Genomic DNA, 20,862 nt, shown 5'->3' with positions numbered 1-20,862 from the left:
CAGGGGTACCGAACAAAGGATGGGTTCGGTTAAAGAAGTTAGTCCAGCTAGAGAAGAAAAAGAAGAGGATGAAAAGTGTTAGAATAGGAACATTGAACATTGGGACGATGAATGGAAAGAGTAGAGAGATTGTGGATTTGATGCTAAGAAGAAGAGAAGATCCTATGCTTACAAGAGACAAGGTGGAAGGGAAATAAAGCAAAAGAGCTCGGTGAAGGGTACAAGTTGTTCTTTAGGGGAGCGGATGAGAGAGGAAGAAATGGAGTAGGTATTGTAGTTGATAAGGAGTTAAAAGATGGAGTGTGTGAGGTTAACAGAAGGAGTGATAGGATTATGAGCATCAAATGGGAAGTGGGTGGACACTTGACCACAATAGTATGTGGTCAAGTATGCCCTGAAAGTAGGATGCAGGGAAGAAGAAAAGGACAGTTTTTGGATGGAAATGGATCAAGTGGTCATGGCAATACCTGAGAAAGAGAGAGGTTGATTGTTGGGGGAAATTTAAATGGACATTTAGGAAGATGCAAGAGAGAGGAAGGTGGAGTACTGGGGAAAGAAACAGAGAAGGGGAGAGGATAGTAGAACATGCAGTGGCATTCGACCTGGCGATAGTTAACACCTACTTCGAAAAGAAAGAAAGCCAGCTGATAACATACAAGAGTGGGGATAGGACAAGCCAGATTGACTATATCATGTGCCGCAGGAGGCATCTAAAGGAAATGAGGAACAGCAAGGTGATAAACAGAGAAAGTGTGTCTGCACAACATAGATTGCTTGTGGTCGATTGGGAAGTTGCAGTGGACAAAATTAGGATTTATTCAAGACAGAGGGAGAAAAGGATAAAATGGTGGAGATTGAAAGAGGAGGGTTTGAGGAAGGAGTTTAGAGAAAAGGTGCTAAAAGGAATAAAGTTACCGGAAGACGTGCAAGAGTGGTGGAAGTTAAATAGTTGTATCATAAGGAAAGTTGGAGAAGAGTTGTTGGGGAAAACATCAGGAAAGCGGATGTCGGAGGGAAAGGAGGCTTGGTGGTGGAATGAGGAAGTGCAAACAGTGATAAAACAAAAGGAGATGAAGAAAAGATGGGATTTAACAAGTAATCAGGAAAATAAAAAAAGCATATAAATTAGCAAATAAGGAGGCAAAAAGGGCTGTGGCAGTAGCAAAGGCAGTGGACAAGGCCTATCGGGAACTGGAAAGGAAAGATGGAGATAGGCAATTGATGAGAATAGCCAAAGCGAGAGACAAGGCATCAAAGGACTTCTCATCAATAAAACAGATAAAAGATGAGAGGGGGAGTGGTTATACGGGACCAGGAGAAGGTTAAGGAAAGGTGGAAAGACTATTTTAGGAAGTTATTAAATGAGAAAAACCCAAGCGCATTATGCGAGGATGGAGAGACAAATGAAAGAGTAGTGGAAGGCATAAGCAGGAAAGAAGTGGAAAGCGCACTCAGAAAAATGAAGAGGGGGAAAGCAGTAGGTGTTGATCAGATACCAGTAGAGGTATGGAGAAGTCTGGGAGAAGAAGGGATCGATATCCTATGGGACTTTATGGAAAAACTGTGGCAGCAGGAGAGGATACCCGGTGAGTGGAGTTGTTATTTGTTATTTGGTTTTTAGGAGCATTAGCAACTAAGGCCATATTGCTCCGGGAATATGCGGTGGTCATTCCCTGACCTTTCCGCATCCTCCGTATTTGGTGGTGACGGGCTTGAACCCCGGTTTAATCAAGAAGCGTGTGCTACGCACTGCTGCTCCTTCCCACCTGGCTACGGAGGCGCTGGTGAGTGGAGGGAAAGTATACTTGTGCCAATCTATAAAGGAAAGGGTGATGTGCAGGAATGTGGGAACTACAGGGAAATAAAGTTAATGTCTCATTCGATGAAGATCTGGAAAAGAAGGATAAGGCAGGAGACGGAAATAGGAGAGAACAGTTTGGTTTCATGCCGGGACGAGGAACAACAGATGCGGTCTTTGCTTTAAGGCTGTTTGTTTGTTATTTGGTTTTTAGGAGCATTAGCAACTAAGACCATATTGCTCCGGGAATATGTGGTGGTCATCCCCTGACCTTTCCGCATCCTCCATATTTGGTGGTGACTGGCTCCAACCCCGGTCTAATCAAGAAGCGTTGCTTTAAGGCAGGTGATGGAAAGATACAGGGAGATGCAAGTAGAGTTGCACATGGTGTTCATAGACCTGGAAAAAGCATATTATACAGTGCCCAGACAAGAGGTATGGAGATGCATAAGGGAGAAGGGTGCATCAGAAAAGTACGTAAGGCTTATGAAGGAAATGTACGAGGGAGCCGTGACTCAGGTGAAGAGTAGTGTAGGTATGACTGAGGGGTTCTCTGTAGAAGTTGGACTGCACCAGGGATTAGCTCTTAGTCCATATCTGTTTGATCTGGTAATGGATGTGTTGGTGACGGAAGTGAAGAGTAGAGCACCGTGGAGTATGCTGTTCGAGATGATATCGCACTGTGCGAACCATCCCAAGGAAAGGTAGTGGAGGAATGGAGGAAAGCGTTGGAAGAGAAAGGCATGAGGATAAGTAGAACAAAGACAGAATATATGGTATTGAATGGAGAAGATGAAAGTTCTATAAAACTGCAGCCATCAGTTTTAAAATTTAAGTATCTGAGATCAAATGTTGAGAAGGATGGAGGATTGGGTGCAGAAATACAGCATAGAGTGTAATGTGGATGGTTGAACTGGAGAAAAATGAGTGGAGTGCTGTGTGATAAGAAAGTAAATTGTAGAATGAAGGGAAGAGTATACAAAACTGTGGTTAGACCCACATTAATGTACGGTGCTGAGACATGGGTGATTACAAGGGCCGAGGAGAAGAAGATGAAAGTGGCGGAGATGAGGATGCTAAGATGGATGTGTGGTGCGACAAGGAAGGACAGGATAAGAAATTATGACTACATCAAAGGTAGGGCCTCTAAGTAAAAAAAAAAAATGCAGGAATCTAGGTTGAGGTGGCTTGGACATGGTTTTTTTTTTTTTTTTTTTTTTTTTGTTGATATTGGAACCTGAACTTCTGTAGACTGTAATTTTCAGGAAATCTGTACGAAAGAAGGTTGTTCCAAAAAATGGCAGTTGAATGAATAAATGAGGAAGATGAAAAGTTGGTTCTGTGAGTTTGAAGTTGGACATTAAATGGATGTTGGCTGGTGGCTGCACGTGTTCGGACTGTTTTGAAAGAGAGAGCAGGAATTATAGAAGCCAATTCAGAAGAACAGTGCCCATGGAAATATCTGTAGAAGAGTCATGCAGCAGAAACAGTACATCTATGAGACAGCGAGTGGAGAGACTCTGTTAGAGATGAATCATTAATTAACCTAACTGTCCTCTTCTGAATGGAATCAAGAAGCCTGAGAGAGGTTTTGTGGGAACAATATTCCATGGTAGGGTGAATTTGAGATTTGTATAGAGTGAACAGCTGTTTGGAAGAAAAGTATCACTGAGAGCAAAAGAGAAAACCAAGTTTTTTAGATACAGAGGAAGCAATATTTGTATTGTGCTTGTGCCAAGAGAGATTAGAAGTCAGGGTAATCCCCAAAAGAGATATATCATTTTGTCTAGAAATCGGAGTGTCACCAAAGATAAGCATAGGAGCAGAAGAATCCTTTTTGCGAGATATAAGACAAGACTGAGTTTTAGAAGGACTGAAATCAACTAAGTTGTCTTTGCCCCACTGGAGAATTACCTGGAGATCACCATTTAAGGAATTGGTAGCAGATATTCGAGAAGTTGAAACTGATTGAGCAGGGCAAGATTTCTCAAAATGGAAAGTGGAATGCAATGTGCTATCATCGGCAAAACTATGGATAGGATTTCCAGTCAATGGAAGAAGGTCATTAATATACAAGAGGAAAAGAGTGGGAGAAAGAAACGAACCTTGGGAAACACTGGCATTAGTGGAGAAGTTAGAAGATAGAGAGCCATCTACCATCGCCCTCCGTGAGAAAACTGGATAACCAGAGACCTTTAATATAGCCGATTCTCGTTAATACAAAGTTCAAGGAACCTAAATTTTCACATTTTGTAATAACGTGGTACCCCAAATTGTACTTTTTTTCCCTTTTTTTTTTTGGTACATATTGTACATCTAAGACTAATAATAATAACAAAATTAAATTAATTTAAATTAATAAAATAAAAACAAAAGCCTCGTCTAACAAAACGTTAATAGGAATAACATGTTTTAAAGATTATTTTTTTTGTAAGATAAATTTTTAAAAAAAGCAATTAAATGAAAATGAAAATATTGTACAGTATAAATTTTGATATATACAAACCATTAACTTTTTAATAAATTAATCTAATTTAAAGAAAGGATCCAATGTTGTTTGCACAGTTTTTGTCCTATATGCATTTTTAACTACAACACGAACATTATCAAATGCAATAGTTGTTTCTTTATCAATGTTATTGCAGGCCAACACATTCTCTATTATGTTCAATACATTTTGAGCAACTTTTTTTAGATGGTAGTGTATGCTCTTCTTCACTTTTGCTGTCACTGGTAACAAAAACATCATCGTTTCGTTTGGTACTCAGCAGCTCTTCTGGTGTTGACTCTGTAGTGGTAGCAACTTCATCATCCACCTTCACAAACTCTTCAAATGTGCCAACAAAATCCATATGCTCCTTTAAATTCCGCCATTCCTCAATGTTGCTACCACATTCGTCTGCTGGACCATGTTTTTCAATGATATTCTCTCCAAAGCCACTCTTTCTGAGGCAGTTGATTATTACACTTGATACAATACTGTCCCAAGCAATAACAAGATTACAGATAGCATCCAAGACATTCCAATTTGGCTGCAAATTGTTCAGTCCTATGTTGCGGATCAAGTACCTTATCAGGCAGGCTTTATATGCTCTCTTGAGGTTATAAATAATGCCTTGATCCAGTGGTCGCATTAGACTGGGGGATAAAAACAACAGCCCTATATTTGTCAATTTAAGTTTCTCAGCAGAATGTGCTGTACAATGATCTAGAATCATCAAAATGTTCCTTTTTTCTGAAGCCATTCTTCTGTCCACTTTTGATAACCAAGACTGAAAAACTTCTATTGGCCTCATAATTACAGGGAAGTTGGTTAACTACTTTAAAGCATTTTGGCTTGAAAAATTTAGCAATCACAAGTGAGTGTAGTTTTGTACTGCCATCTCAATTGTAGCATAACAGAACAGCGAGTCTTTTTTACTAAATTTTCCACCATGACAGGACTCTCCTCAAACAGCAAATTATAAAATAAACCTGTCTCATCAAGATTAAAAATATTCTTTGCCTCATATTTTTCAAGGATGGACTCTACAGAACACAACCAGTCTGTAGCCTTTTCTTTGTCAACTAATCCAGACTCACCACAAATGTTTTGCAAAACCAAGTTATTCCTGTATTTAAATCTTTGGAGCCAGCCACTGCTGCATTTGAAGTTGCTAATCCCATGTTGCTGAGCTAGATAAATTGTCTTTTCTTGCAAAATCGGACCTGATATTGGCAAATTAGACGCATGCAGTTGTTGGTATCACTCGATTGTTTTAAGTTGTTTCAAGCTCCTCAAAATTCGTTTCCTGTTTCCTCAAAAAACAGGAAACGAATTTGTGGTTTGCACCACAAATTCGTTTCCTGTTTTTCATCGCTGCTCCAGTGTCACACACTTCTTCAAGTCATTTTCAATTTTTCAGTATTGTCAATAAAGTAGGTAAAGGGATGTTGTATTCTTTTGCAATGTCCGTTTTGCTTCTTTCCATCCTATCGGTCTCTTGTATAATTTTTAGTTTAATTCCGTCAGTTTACATTTTGTCACCATAACATTGCTAGATAAGATTTGATATAAACAAATTTTAAATTAATTTAAAGACAAGTTCCAAAAAAGAACATCAGCTCAGATAAAATGACACAAAAATTAGATTGATGTATATGGTAGCAAAAGACTTTGAACTGGGGTAACAATTGTAACTGACCTTATTCCCTTGGAGAGCGAGGGAGTGCAGGTAAACAACTTAGAAAAACTTTTTATTCCTTTGTTAATTTAACAACTCATCCTTCACAAAGATGTTTTTCAGAGTGCACCTGACGTTGTAGCTACCATAAACTGGTTTTGTTTACACAAAACTAGTTTATAACAAGTCAGCGCCATCTTTCGGGAAATAGGAAGCCGGGTGGCCTGAGGCAATAATAGGGACAATAATCAGCGAGCTCTGTCAAGATTTGTATTAAATGTATAAAATGACAATATTTATTTCTCACGGAGTGAAAAAGAACTTTAATACATATTAACTGAATTTTGTAATAAACGAATATGTTTATATAGAAAAGCCTATCCTTTCACCAGGGAATGGTATGTGCTTCATATAAACGAGCACTTTTTATATAATATGAGTTTGTATTAACAAGATTTTACTGTATTAACAGATACTATTTTAATAATAGGTCCTGAGATGGACCATAATTTCTCATTATTTGAGTTCAGCATGTTAGAAAAATTGTATGCTCTGATTATTTGGTTGTATGATCCATTGCAAAAAATCTAATCAGCTAATTCTGCTCAGCTGTTTGCTCTCATGGGATAACAAGGTCATCTGCAAAGGCAAAAGCATCCAAAGGATTTTGATCTATATTTAAAAAACATCAGGTACTATAATCCAAAAGAATGGGCCCAGTAATAAGGGTCCTGTGGGCAGACTTTAAAAACTGGACTTCATTTTTCTTGGAATTTGGTTCTGACTACAGCATGTTATACAGAAAGAACATACAGGAGAGGGGGTTTGAATATGTTCTTAGTTAAAAAGTGTATTCATTAAGAATCTGCAGATAAGCCACTAGGTGGCAGTGATCGCAGTGAACTGATGTAGGATTTACTGAGAGGTATAAGTACTATCAAGGGCAAAGGCTTTCATAAAGGTGATTACAATGATCTCAGACAGTTTTATGTAGTGGTCCAACTAATGAAGTTATGAACAACAGATTTTAAATGGGAAGCATTTGGGGATATTATCACAGCAGCAACTAAGCTTTATATACCAACTAAGAGATCAAGTTTAAAGCTAAGACCTAAATGGATGTCTGATCAAGTGGGATCTGTGGCAGAGAACAAACATGCCTGGGATACATATAAATTAGTCTACAATCAGATTACAAAGAGGTTAGGCAGGCCAAGGAAGATTACAAGAAGAAGTCTAGCATTAGCATATGGTGCAAGAAAGCAAGCTTTTTTGCATCAACCTAAAAAAAAAAAAAAAAAACCTTATTTCACCCATCCCCTCGTTCCAAATGTTTTTCAAGTTCTGCCTTGAATCTATTTACGCTATCATGGTAGTTTGTTCCAGCAATCAACCGCCAGCTGGCTAAAGGCAAACTTCCGCACATCTATCCTACAACCGTCTTTCCTCAATTTGAATTTATGCCCCCTCAGGCAATTATTCTGAGCAAGAGAAAGAATCCCATCAGCACTGAGAATGCTCAAACCATTCAAGGCTTTATACACCTCTATCAGATCACCTCGCAGGTGCATAGTCTCCAGACACTGTAATTTGCAAAACTTAAGTTTCTTTGTAAGAGCAACTCTTTGTTCTGTTCACTAATCTTGTTGCCCTTCTCTGTACTCGTTCCAACAGCTCTACATCTTTCTTAAAATGAGGCCTCCAGACCTATATACAGTACTCAAGGTGTGGCCTGACCACACCTTGAGTACTGTATATAGGTCTGGAGGTCCTTATATCACCTCCTTATCCCTGCTAGAAAAATTCCTGTATATCATAGACAAGACACGTCTGCACTGCTCAGAAAACTTCATATCTTCCTGCACGATTACCCCCAGGTCGTTTTCATTATCTACCACTGTCAGTGCAGTAGCACAGAGTTGATATGTTACTCTGGGGGTTACTGCTTCCCATATGTAATACTTTACATTTGTCAATGTTAAATTGACAAATGTAAAGCCCATCTGCTCAACTTTTCTAGATCCTGTTGCAGCAGTGTACTGTCATTAACAACCCTGCCAACCTTCTTATCGTCTGCAAACTTGGACATTAAGCCTGATATACCATCATCAATATCATTTATGAATACAGAAAACAACAATGGACCCAACACTGAACCCTGAGGGACTCCACTAATAACATTAGTCCACAAAGAGCAGTGTCCACTGATTACCACTCTCTGTCTTCTCCCACTCAACCATCCCTTTATCCATTGCAGCAATTTGCCTCCAATGCCATACTGCTCCAATTTGTGCAGCAGCCTTCCATGTGCAACAGTATCAAAGGCCATCCTAAGATCCAAATATATGATATCAAAGTTATTTATTCTTTGCACCCAGTTCCTTTGTGACTACATCATAGTATCCAATCAAATTAGTCAGACAAGACGTCTCCTTAACAAACCCATGCTGTGTCCAAGCTATAACTGAAGTCTTGTCTAGATGATCCTGCAATGCTTCTTTAACCAGTGCCTCCATTAATTTCCCTGGAACAGAAGTTAAACTAACAGGTCTGTAATTACCTGTGTCTCCCTTTGATCCTCCTTTGTGGATTGGGGTCACATTTGCACATCTCCAGTCCATGGGTACCTCCCCTGAGGCCAGGGGAGGTACCCGTGGACTGGGAAGCTCTCATAATTAGGGGTAAGGGTTTGCTTATTTCCTTTGCCGCCTCCTTTAATATAACGGGATAGATTCCAGTCCATCCACCCTAGGTGCCTTTTCTTATGTTTATTTTCAACAATTTTTCCTCCTCCCTAATCTCAGTTATTACAAGATTATCTAGCTTACTGCTAGAGTTGAATACACATCTGGCATTCCCCTCCATGAATAACTCCTCATGTGTGAATGTAGATGCAAAATATTCATTTAGTTTGTTAGCTACCTGAGCAGGATCATCAACAGTTGACCCATCGATATCAAGTGGACCATCTGATTCATCCTCTTCCTTTTAGAGTTTACATAAGTAAAGAACTGTTTGCTGTTTTTCTTTGCATCCTCTGCCAAAGATTTCTCGTAATCTGCCTTCGCCTGCCTATCCTCCTTTGTAACTTGGTTACAGACTAGCTTAAACCTATCATAGACTTCTGTGTCAAATGTTAATTTATATGTATCCCATGCATTTTACTTCTCTGTCACATGTCTAATTAGTTCATCTGACATCCATTTAGGCCTAAATCTTGAACAATATTTCTTTGTTGGTATGAAAAGCCTAGTAACTTCCAGGATTAATTCTTTGAATGCTTCCCATTTTGAATTTGTTGTTGGTAACATCATCAGTTGGTCCCACCACATAGAATTTAAATACTGTCTCAGACAGTATTTAAATTCTACGGTGGTCTGAGACCACCATAGTCACCTCTACGAAAGCAAAAACCCTTCCCTTTAATGGTAGTTACCTCTTTGTGTAAATCCTGTGCTCACTGCCACCTAGTGGTTCCTTTATCTGCAGATTCTTGATGCATGAAGAATCACTATTGATAATCAGATCAAGAGTATTACTCCCTCTAGTTGCTTCCCGAACATGCTGCTGTAGAAAACAATCATCCAATAAATCCACAAAAGTCTTGCTAGTGTGTGAGTGACCTACCCACAAATTCCAGTCCATCTTTGGGAAATTGAAATCCCTCATTATAAGACACTCTGATTTACTTGCCCACTATTTCTCTGCACAATTGCTCATTATACTCATCAGATTCATTTGGCCTATAATACACACTTACTCTTATTTTTCCTTTCCCAGTGCTTATGTCACACCAAACAGACCCAACATTGCATTGTCCACCAACATCAATTGGGTGCACTTCCTTAGATTTTATGTGTTTCTTAACTAACAGCATAACCCCTCCTCCCTTCCTGTCCTGTCTATCCTTTCTGTACACATTGTACTCCCCAAATTCCAGTTCTGCACTGGTTACGTCTGTGTGACACCATGTCTCTGATATCCCAACAATGCCTTTGATCTCTTGACTAGCACTTTAAGCTCATTGAATTTATTAACTACACTCCTAGCATTGGTGTACATTCAAGTATGCATGCACCTGTTTTTACTCTTAGTTACCCTAACACAGCCCATCCCATGTATTTACTTGTTCCACTGACTCCTAGCAGTCATAGAAATCCCCATTTCCTTGCTTTCCAGGTTGCTGCTCAATTGCATTTCAATAGAAGTAGGGCAAGAATCACTTTTACTTCTGCCAGCAGCTACTGTTAATCTATTAGTCCATGTATCCGCCCCCCCAAGCTAGCAGTTTTCCAATCCACTTAACTCTGCCTCGATAGCATCAGCAAATATTCTTGCACCCTTTCTATTTAAGTGTATCCCATCCCTGTAAAACCAGTCTCTCCTGTTAACAAGCAAAGAGACCAGGCTGAGAAAAATTCTACCCCTTGAGCCTTGCACAATCTCTCCAGGGCCAAATTGATCAACAAGGCTCTCATCATATACTCCCTCCTATCGTGTCTGGGCAGAATTGCAGACACTTTCAAATTCAACCCTAACTCATGGTTTTTTTTCAGCAAAGTTTGCAAAGAAATGCAGCAAAGATTTCTTTACCTACATAAACACAAGAAGGAAGTGGCTGAATCACTTTGTCCTACAAGGTATGAATGGATTAACTGTTGATGATACTGCTCAGGCCGAAGACAAACCAAATTGGTATTTTGCATCCATATTCACATATGAGGAATTTTTTAGGGATAGCGATGCCAGAAGTGAATCAGATTCTAGCAGGGAGCTGAATGATTTTGTGATAACTGAGAGAAAGTAGAGGCAAAATTGTTGAAGTAAAACATAAAAAAGGTACCCAGGGTGAAAGGGATCTACCCAGTTATATTAAAGAAGACAGAAAAAGAAATAAGCAGACCTTTAGCCACAATTATGAGAGCATCCTTGGATTCAGGGAAGGCCCCTATGGACTGGAGATGTGCAAATATATCCTCACTTTGGGGGGGGGGGGAATCAATGGGAGATGGGTAATTACAGATCTATTAACTTGACTGCTGTTTCATGTAAAATAATGGAATCACTGGTTAAAGAAGGAATGCAGGATCACTTAAACAGGAATGCAATTATACTGTATTCAGAGCATGAATGTGTTAAGAAGCAATCTTGTCTGACCAATCTCACTGGATACTATAACCTAGTAACAAAGGAGTGAGGTGAACATAAGGGTGATCTTACCAAGAAATGTTACAGTTCTACAAACTGCTGCATTTGAAGACTATGCACCTGTGAGATGATCTAACTGCACTTTTTCAAGTGCAGCCTGAGGTGTTTAAGGCTTTGAACGGATTACGCAAGCTCAATGCTGATGGCATTTGATCAGATTACACACATGAGAGGGCATAAATTCAAACTGAGGATGGATGGATGGTTGCGAGATAGATGAGTGGGAGTTTGCTTTCAGCCAGTTGGGGGGGGGGTGATTGTTGAAAACAAACCTCCAGCTGTTATTGTGAAAGCGGATAGCTTGAATAAACTCAAAGAACTTGACAAACCATTCAAGGAAATTGACAATTGATGTGGAATTTTTTTGGCTGATGCTTTATAAGCTTGTTGTTGCATCATTTGCCAATTCTGATACTAAATAGATGCAAAAAATAATTTTTACATCATATACTTAAATTTCAGACAAGTTTCTGATACTGCTATAAATTGTATAGCAGTATTAATTATATTTTAAGTAACATATAAAATACTGCTATAAATTGTAGCAGCAAGGCATTAAGGGCACATTGCTACTATGGATAAACAGATGGTTCAGTGGGAGAAGACAGAGTCTTTATCAATACAGTCGAAGCTCTTTATAGCGACCCTCTTTTTAATGTCCCAACATGTTAAATGTCCTATGTAGTTAGTCCTGGCCAATTTCTCATTAACCTAAGGCTATTTTATATTCAGTATAAAAACAGTGAAAATAAAAGAATTTCTCTGTAACGACCATAAATTTCTACCTTTTAATCTGAATTTTTACTTTTTTTTATTACAATATTCACATTTAAAAATTACGGAAAACTTCAAATATATTGAAGTAACTGACAAGCTTGCAGCCTGACCATGAGATATCATTTGTTAAGATTTCCCATGCTCTTTTCTCACAGTATGATAATCAAATTAACATCGGCTAGGAGCTAATTTCATTATTTAGCATGTGTATGTTTATTGGTATGGCTCCAAGAAAGTGGATAGCTTTGCCAATCGCAGATAAAATTAGGATTTTGCAAGCAGTAAATAGTGGTGTGCACTCTAAGACTAGCATCGCCAAACAGTTCAGCATTCCTAACAGTACTCTGTTCACTATTCTGAAAGATAAGAAAAACATTGAAAGTTTAGAGAAATCTGCTGCACAGAGTTGGAGAGTTGGATTCAAGCACAAAAGACGAAGTATCCGCATCTACACAGAGAAGCTTCCTCTTTTAATTACTGGGAAAGTCTCAATGCTTTAAAAGTTTGAAGACATTATCGAAGATGTATCAAGCAAACCAAAAGGCATGGATGACATCACAAATCTACAAAGAATGAGAATAATAGAAAATTTTTGCTGTTTGTGAATAACTACACCCCCTCATTATGAAGTAGACAATCTACATGCAATCATTGTTGAGTATCTACCACCAAATATAATGTCAATTCTTTAGCCACTTGATCAAAGTATAATCCAGTGTTTTTAGAAAAATTACTGAAGAATGCTATTAAGAAAGCAAAATTTTATGCAAAATTGACATCCTGCAGGCAATGTATTTATGTGTTTCAGCATGGAATAAAGTTGGCAAAAAAGTGATTGCAAACTGCTTCAAACATGCTGGATTTATTGCCTTGAATGATGCAATGTGTGAAGTTTCACATACTTCTTCCTCTGTTAACTGCAAAGAATAGTCCGATAATAGGGAAGAAATATTTGAGAATGTGCGTCATCACCTAAACTTAGGAAAATTTAAAGCTTCAAAAATTATGCAGAAGTGGATGTGGACATTGAATATTTCAGGATATGCACAAATGAAGAGGAACTTCTTACAGACAATGGTACCTTCTGAAATTTGTAGTGATGAAGATGAGAAACCTACTGTGATTGAACAAGAAGTTTCATTTAAATATACTCATCAAGGATTAGAACTTTTATGTCAAATTTTTAAAGTGCAGCCTAAATGTGAAAGTGAAATAACTGCTATCGCACACCTTCACATAATTCTCTTTTAAAGCATGCTCTACCATTGAAACAGCATGTTTTGACAGATTATTTTAAAGTATGAAACAATTCTCTTGTTAGGTACGTAGCCTATGAAATTTATAGTTTAGTTGTAACCTTACCGCACTCTATACAACCAATGAAAAATTTACGATCATAATTTTCTTGTTTAATACTGTAGTACAGGTTCTCGCTTTACAAGTTTTTTCCCTCAAGTATCAAGTATCAACAAAATCGAAAATATGAACATTAAGTGCAAAAAATGAATGTTAAACATTCAAAAATACCGCATTCGAAACCACTTGTGTAGCTATACAATACAGTGTACCCTGCTTTACGATATTAATCAGTTCCAGAGACACCATCGTATTGTTAAAATATCATAATGCGAACCCAATAACACATTGTTTTTTGGTAATTCGTTTCAAGATCTTGGAAGTTGAAACTTTCGCTGTATAACTAAGCTATTTATCTCTCTGAAATGTCATTGTTAAGGTCACAAGCGTGACCTTAAGGCCATATAAAAGGTCCTAAGCGTGGTTTGTAAATTGTATTAGTTACCAATTCAAATCATTAAAATGCACCACACTTTCATTGTTATAATATGTTCCATTATAAGAATCAATTTTAAATGCTTTTGTGATATTTTTCTAAAACACATTTCTGGAGGTCATGTCCATAAAACAAAAACAATTTGCACTTTCCGATTTATTGGGCTTTTCTGTTAGTGCAATCAATTATAAATGGGTAGTAAACTCGATGTTATCGCATTTGCGAAAATATCAATAACTGGAATTGTGTGGTTTTTTACGTTATTATGGTGAAATGTGTTTTCCTTTACTGAAATCTTCAGTCGTATAAAAAAACAAATAAATTTTCAGAATCTTCTCTTCATTCCTTTTTTAAGCTTCGTAAACTTGTTACTCCACGTGAATCATGTTAGTTGCAATTTGTGTGTCTTGTTAAAAAATACTTATGCATGCAATCGTGAAATTTATAATTAAAAGAGAAGGTTATCTTGGAAACAAACGCCTCTTGAAACATGAAAAAGCCGACTCCTTATGCAACAAACCAACAAGTGCTGAGCCAATAATAAATGATCAATGAGTATGCATTTAGTCGATGATGATGAAGAATAAACATTCTTTAACATTTGTAAGTCGTAAATAATTTCTCTATTATTATAATATATGTTTTCATTTTTTTGGATAAATCAATCATTGTTTAAACACCAACTAATTAGCTAACTAATTTCATTGTTGAGAACGTAACCCCTATTTTTAACCTTATGTCTATGGGAAATAAATTCCTGCTTTACTAGCGTGCTAGGAACAAATTAACTCGTAAAGTCGAGAACTACCTGTACATATAAATAAGATTATACATTTTATATTAGTAGAATCACATTAAATGTTAAGCTTTTACCTGTTTGTTGATGATTTTATGAATGAGCAATATAACAACCATTTTTCTTATCCCCCGGGGGGGGGGGTTGTTATATAGAGCTTCGTCTGTATTATTAGGCAGCCCACAGAATTCACTGCTGAGCCCATTGTTGTTTTTTATATTTATTAATGATACTGATGAATGATGAATACATATCAGGCTTAATGTCTAAGGTGACATTCGATATGAATGTCGGTATAGTAGTTCACCACAGTAATGTATAGGCTCCTGCAACAAAATCTAGACAAATTATGGGCTGAGAAGTGCCAAATGAAGTTTAATATTGGCAAATGCATGTACTTCAAATGGAAAGCAGTAATCCAAGATTAACCTACCAGCTGTGTGGTACACACTAAAGATGGTGGAGAATGAAAAAGACCTGCAGGTAATTGTGAAGTCAAATATGAAGTTCTCTGAGCAGTGCAGAGAGGCTGCCAGGACAGCTCATGAGGTTTTGTCAAAGATGCACAGGAATTTTGCCAATAGGTATATGCATGCAATTATGCCACAGTATAAGGCAATGGTTAGATCACATCTTGAGTACTGCATATAAGTCCAGAAGCCTCATTTTTGGAAGGACACTGATTTGTTGGAATGGGTGAAGAGAAGAGCAAAAGGCTTTAGTTTTTCAACCTGCAGAATCTAGAGACTAGGCACCTTTGAGGAGATCTAATTTTTTTTTTGAGTAAAAAAGGATTGAGTAAGCTTAATGCTGAGTCCTTCCCTTGCTCAGACTACACACACATGAGGAGCATAAATTCAAACTGAGGAAAAATTGTTGCAGATCAGATGTGCAGAAATTTGCCTTAAGCCAGAAGGTACTTGATTGTGGTAGTAAACCCCCATCTTGCATTATAAATGGTGGACAGGTGGAATAAATTCAAGGTAAAAAAAACTACATGAACTGTCAGAGGGGGGTGGAGAGGTGAAATCGGAATGTGCCTTTTATTTTTTGCCAATGCTATATTAGTTTTGTGGCAAATGAAGCTTTCTTGCATTATTCTAGCAGTACTCTTACTACCATTGGGGGGGGGGGGGGGGGGTCAATTGATTTAATGGTGCTGTATACCAATTCGCTACTTGGATTCCCATATTTGGGTATATCCAGCAAAAGCCATGGCTCTACATCCTATGACATGGTAGGGGCAGTTATGGAATGTAAAATTTCACAGAGAAAGGAATAAATACAAGACACCCACAAGTTCTTCGGCACTTGTGTGAACTTTAAATATCTGTAAATATTAATGAACTTTGCATTTTATAACACATAAACACATAAATTAAACTACATGTGTAGTGTAAAGGCATCGTTTTTAATTATATCTCATATTGTGGCTACCTTCACAACGAGATGGCAGGCTACATAGTTAACCCATAAAATTAAACTTACATGTAGTTAATTTTATGGGTTAACTATTGTGTATCTACACTGATATTATATTATTATTATTACATTTACATCATATTATTTATGTAATTGTTTGACTATATCATTATTATTTCATAATTTAATTATTTGATTCTAAATTGTTTTGGGCAAGACCCCATGAAAACATTCATTGTCATACCTCAAATGCATAAAAATCACTGCAACAAATTCTGCCATAAGTGTAGCTCTTTCCTAACTAAATCACAACAGCATACAATGAAAATGGATATTGGGAAAATTTACCAGTTATGCTTTGTCTGTGCTCTAAGTGAGCAGCAGAACAAGGCCTGGGCACCACATGTTATTATTAAAGCTTTTTCCAAAGCTCCAGTGGCATGAAAGCAAAAGAGGGAATCTTTTTGGGCTTCTAATCAGAGAGCTTCTGCAGGGTAAAAGCTAAGAAAAATGTATCATCAATGTATCATAAAGCACAACAAATTTAAAATGGTTTTGTGGAAATTTTTTGGTTAATCACAGGTGTCCCACATACAAAGAAGGAGTTCAGAAACTGCTCGATGCATATATGAAGAAATGGGATGTTATATGTTACTGAAACTTCATTTCTTGCATTCATATGTAGACTTCTTTCCTAAAAATCTTTGCATGATGAGTGACAAGCAGGAGGAAATGACACCCTCAAGACATTAAGTCAATGGAAAATAAGTCAATGGAAAATAACTACTAAGGTTTCTGGAATGAAGTTTAAATGCAAATACATTTACATCTGAACATTTTTACCCATAACATTTATAAAAACTTATCTATTATTACCTGAACACAACATTTTTAATTTTTTATCCCTATTACAATAGTATATTGTATTATTTTATTTGTATAATATCGGTATGTAGATACACCATAGACAACTCTTAAGAAACTACAAAGTAGTTGTTGTAGGCATCATTTGCTCTTTCTCATATTGCACTCTGCCTTCACGAGTTGCCATGATATTGCACTACCTCGAATAAGTAACGCTTCACTAATAGAGAAGACTATTGTTACTTATTCTCAGTGAGTACCACCACCCAGACATGTTTCAAGGCTATTTATTGGCCTAACATCTACACACTGATATTACATAGATATTAAACTCTTAATGCCTTGTGCATTTAGTTATTTTAAATATTTTATTTGTATATAAAGTGTACTGGGTTTACACTATAAAAGTGATAAAAATGTAAGTTTAACCAGTTTCATGTGTTCTGTAATGAAATAATTTTCTTAATTAACTTGTACTGATATTATCAGCAGTCATTAAAAAAAATACATGTGCTAGGGAGGAAAAACAAGAAAGTATTTAAAATCAGCATACAAAATTGATTCAGAAAAGTGTTTCCATCTGATTTAAAAAAAAAAAAAATTTCCATTTTGTTGATCACTGATATTATTTAAATTAATATATTCAGAGAATTGATTCATCACCTAACATTACTACCTAGAGAATGTGTTTTGCACCAATTTAAATAAATCTGTTTTGCATTTAAAAAAAAAAAAAAAACTAATCTTAAAAATATTCAGTTTTGGGTGCTGTATGATTATCACACGCAACAGCTTCACTCACTATTACTATCACTTTCTTGCAACTTAACAGAAAAATAATCAGCCAGTATAAAGCTCACCCTACAATTGGCGAAGTTGCCAGCTAGTATTATTTTGCAAATGACAAAGTTGCCAAAAAAAGAGCAAAAAGAAAACAGTAGAGTGAAACAACAGTGAATAATGAAAATGATTAAAAAAGTGATCAAGAATTAGTATCGTTAGTAGTAATTAGTGATGTGATATGTAAATTAAAAAGGTTGGAAATAATTTGTGAATAGTAAAATTGTGAAAATTTTAAAGCTTTAATAATTTATAGTTGCTGGACTTAATAACCAGCTGATGAGCCAAAATAGAATTAAGAGTAATTAATCTAGAAACATTTAAATTATTGGTGAAATTGTAAAGGAAGAGATTACCGGGAGGAAATAGGAAAAAAATGGAAAAGGGAGCCAGGAAGGGCCAGCACACAAGGACCAGCCACCTATGAGTGTGGGAAATTGGACCGCAGAAGTACATCATTCCTCACAGCAGTAAATGAATTGGGGGGGGGGGGGGGTAATGCTGAGGCACGTGGTGAATCAGTGGCAGAATTTTTACACAGACTAAAGCAGCGAAGATGAACACCCACATCGACGCAACAGAACATGTAGCATTTGAAAAACTGACAGGACAATTCATTAAGGGGCTAAATGAAAGGTTTAGGAAAGAAGTTCTGCGTAGGAAACCGAAGACCCGGATCAGGCCTTTTTATACACTGAGGAAGAAGAAAACTTGGAAAAGGCATATAAAAATGAGGCCAGATGAGAAGCAAATACTATTAATGTGAACAAGGGAGACAAAAGGAGGGGGAGAAGAATCTCAGAAAAGAGAAGAATAATACGGGGAAGTGGGAAGGCAGTTAAATTAAAACAAAAACTAGACTGGTTAATAAGCAAATTTAGCGAACTAGGGCAAGAAAGGATCCAAACACAGAAAGGTGAATATGAGAAAAACAAGATGGCAGCAAAGGTGGAGAAGAGGGTGGCTGCTAGTTTTTACTAGCAGCCACCCTCTCCCAATGACTTAAGCTACATGTAATAGCTTAAGTGATTGGGCCAGGTTCTGCCCCAGAAATATATAGAGAAGGATAGAAGGGAGAGAGGAAATAGAGAGGCCATGGTAGCAGGGGCCCCAATACAGACAAAATCTCCTACAACCAGTAAGCAGAGACCGGACTAACCCAAAGCTATATGTAGAGTAAGGTAAGAAAAGACCCGAAAGAAAAGAGGTGGCAACTGTACTAGTAACTGTGGGTGATTCCTTACACACACACAAAATGCCAAGGGGGGCAATAAATCTCGCAGGATGAGCCAGCAAAGAGACCTGGAGAAAGAAAAAAGGTCCTCAAGTGGGCATTCAGCAATTATTAGTACGAGTAAGAGGGGAAAGTAGGAAGTTAGGTTGGAGAGAACCAGAAATTTGGAAAGTGTACACAGCGAAGCAAGTAGTCAGAGAGTGAGAGATAGAACAAAAGGTTATTTCTTTAGGGAAGGGGGATACTTCAGAGATTTTATAATCAAAGGTAGGAAGTCAAAAGGGAACATGCTCCAGATGACACCCAGAGGAACATCAAAGGAGCCCAGACAGAAACCCAGGGTAGGTGTAGAGTGGCCAGATGGACGGATTATTTTAGATTAAATAGAGGCGATTTCTGCATCAGAAACTAGTAAGGGATTTCTTGTGGAATTGTTGGAAAGAGAGAGTTCTAGATGACTCCCAGAAAATTCTTTTGGAAGAATTTTCTGCCATTAAGGAGGGGGGGGGGGATTGTAAGCTTTTGCTTACTAAGGCTAGCATGTTGTGGGGGGAGGGGTTAACAAAGAACCGGATTCAACAGAAGTGAGTCAAGAAATTCCATGAATTAAACCAAGTAGACCTAAAGTCCTAAAAGAGAGAGAAAGGAAAATCAGGGATTAACCTAAAGGGGGGGAGGGAGAAAAAAAGGAAAGGTGTATATATATATATATATATATATATACATACATATATATAGGAGAAGGGAGAAAGGTAGTATACATATAGAAGGAAAAAAGAAAGGTATACATATAGAAGGAGAAGGGTATGCAATTAGGTCTTTTTTTTGTGTGTGTATAGAGGTGTCATTTGGCATGTAGAGGAGTTGTGTGCAGAGTAGTACGTGTAAGGGTTTTGTTGAGTAATGGCATACAGTGTGAGGAAGAAAGAATCGTAAGTTGGGAAGTGCTGTCAAAAGTTGCTGAAGAAAGGGTTTTCGAAGAGAATGGCAGGAAATTAGGATCCTGTAGCATCAGAGGCAAGCTGTGGGCACCTAGCTATCCAGAACAAAATAAACTGGGTGGGAACTTTTAAGCAGACTGGTCCAACCAGACAGGAAAGTAAGTAACATTTTCCTTATGTTTCCCGCTCAAAATTTTATAGATGAACAAGATTTAGAATCAACTTGGATTCCCTGAAGGCATTCAGTGTTCCTGGAAAAGTAATATGTATTCCTTATAGACAATTTTAAAGGATAAATTTTTTGAACTGTGGGGGGGAGGTGTTTGAATACTGAGACTGCGGGGACTTTTCCCAGAGATGGAATGTGTGGTATTGGAATTTATTTGGTGTGTATAGGTAAAATTTTTGTAATTGTAAATACTCCTTGTGTAAACTGTAGTAGAATGTTTAATGCTACTCAGGGAGACAATTTATAAGTATGAGTCGACAGAAGAGAGTTTTGGCTTATAAAGGAATATGTATAATTAATGCCTAATATAATAATATTAATTATTATTTTTAAGTTTTCTGTGAAATTAATGTATCTGGAGAAAAATTGTTTTCACTTTTTTTTGCAAGGACAGAATCTTTTCAGCAGTCAGAGGCCCCACAGAATTGAAATGGACTTCACATGGTAGCACTTATGTGTGATTATTAAAAGTAAATCTAAAATTGGCTTTAATCAGCCAGTATAAAGCAACCCTATAATTTACAGTTTCACTTTTGGTAAGGTATTATGTGCTTGAGTAAGTTGTATCTTCTGTTGTTTTTATATATTTTGTAGCATATCCTGTTGTTTTGCAATAACTTACACTGAATGTGTCTATCTACAAGTTTTCTTTCTCATGATTAGTCTGAAACATGATGATGCTATAATTTCCATTAAGCTCTAAGAATGTGCTTTGAATGCACAGTTGAGATTTCTCATTCTGCACAGTCAAAAGCAAAATTCTTGGAACAGAAATCAGTGCTGAAGTAGCTATAATTA

At 37.2% G+C, this 20,862-nt stretch overlaps 1 protein-coding gene across 1 annotated transcript in view; it reads right to left on the bottom strand.

Moving 5' to 3' along the window:
- The window catches only part of RNaseX25 (Ribonuclease X25), a 161,994-nt gene that overhangs the window by 105,805 nt on the left and 35,327 nt on the right, over window positions 1-20,862 (bottom strand). The window lies entirely within an intron of this gene.

Source organism: Mastigoproctus giganteus, chromosome 8 (genome assembly GCF_048544385.1).
Source record: "Mastigoproctus giganteus isolate SK-2022 chromosome 8, ASM4854438v1, whole genome shotgun sequence".
Lineage (NCBI taxonomy): Eukaryota > Metazoa > Arthropoda > Arachnida > Uropygi > Thelyphonidae > Mastigoproctus > Mastigoproctus giganteus.
This window is presented reverse-complemented; position numbering and strand designations above follow the sequence as displayed.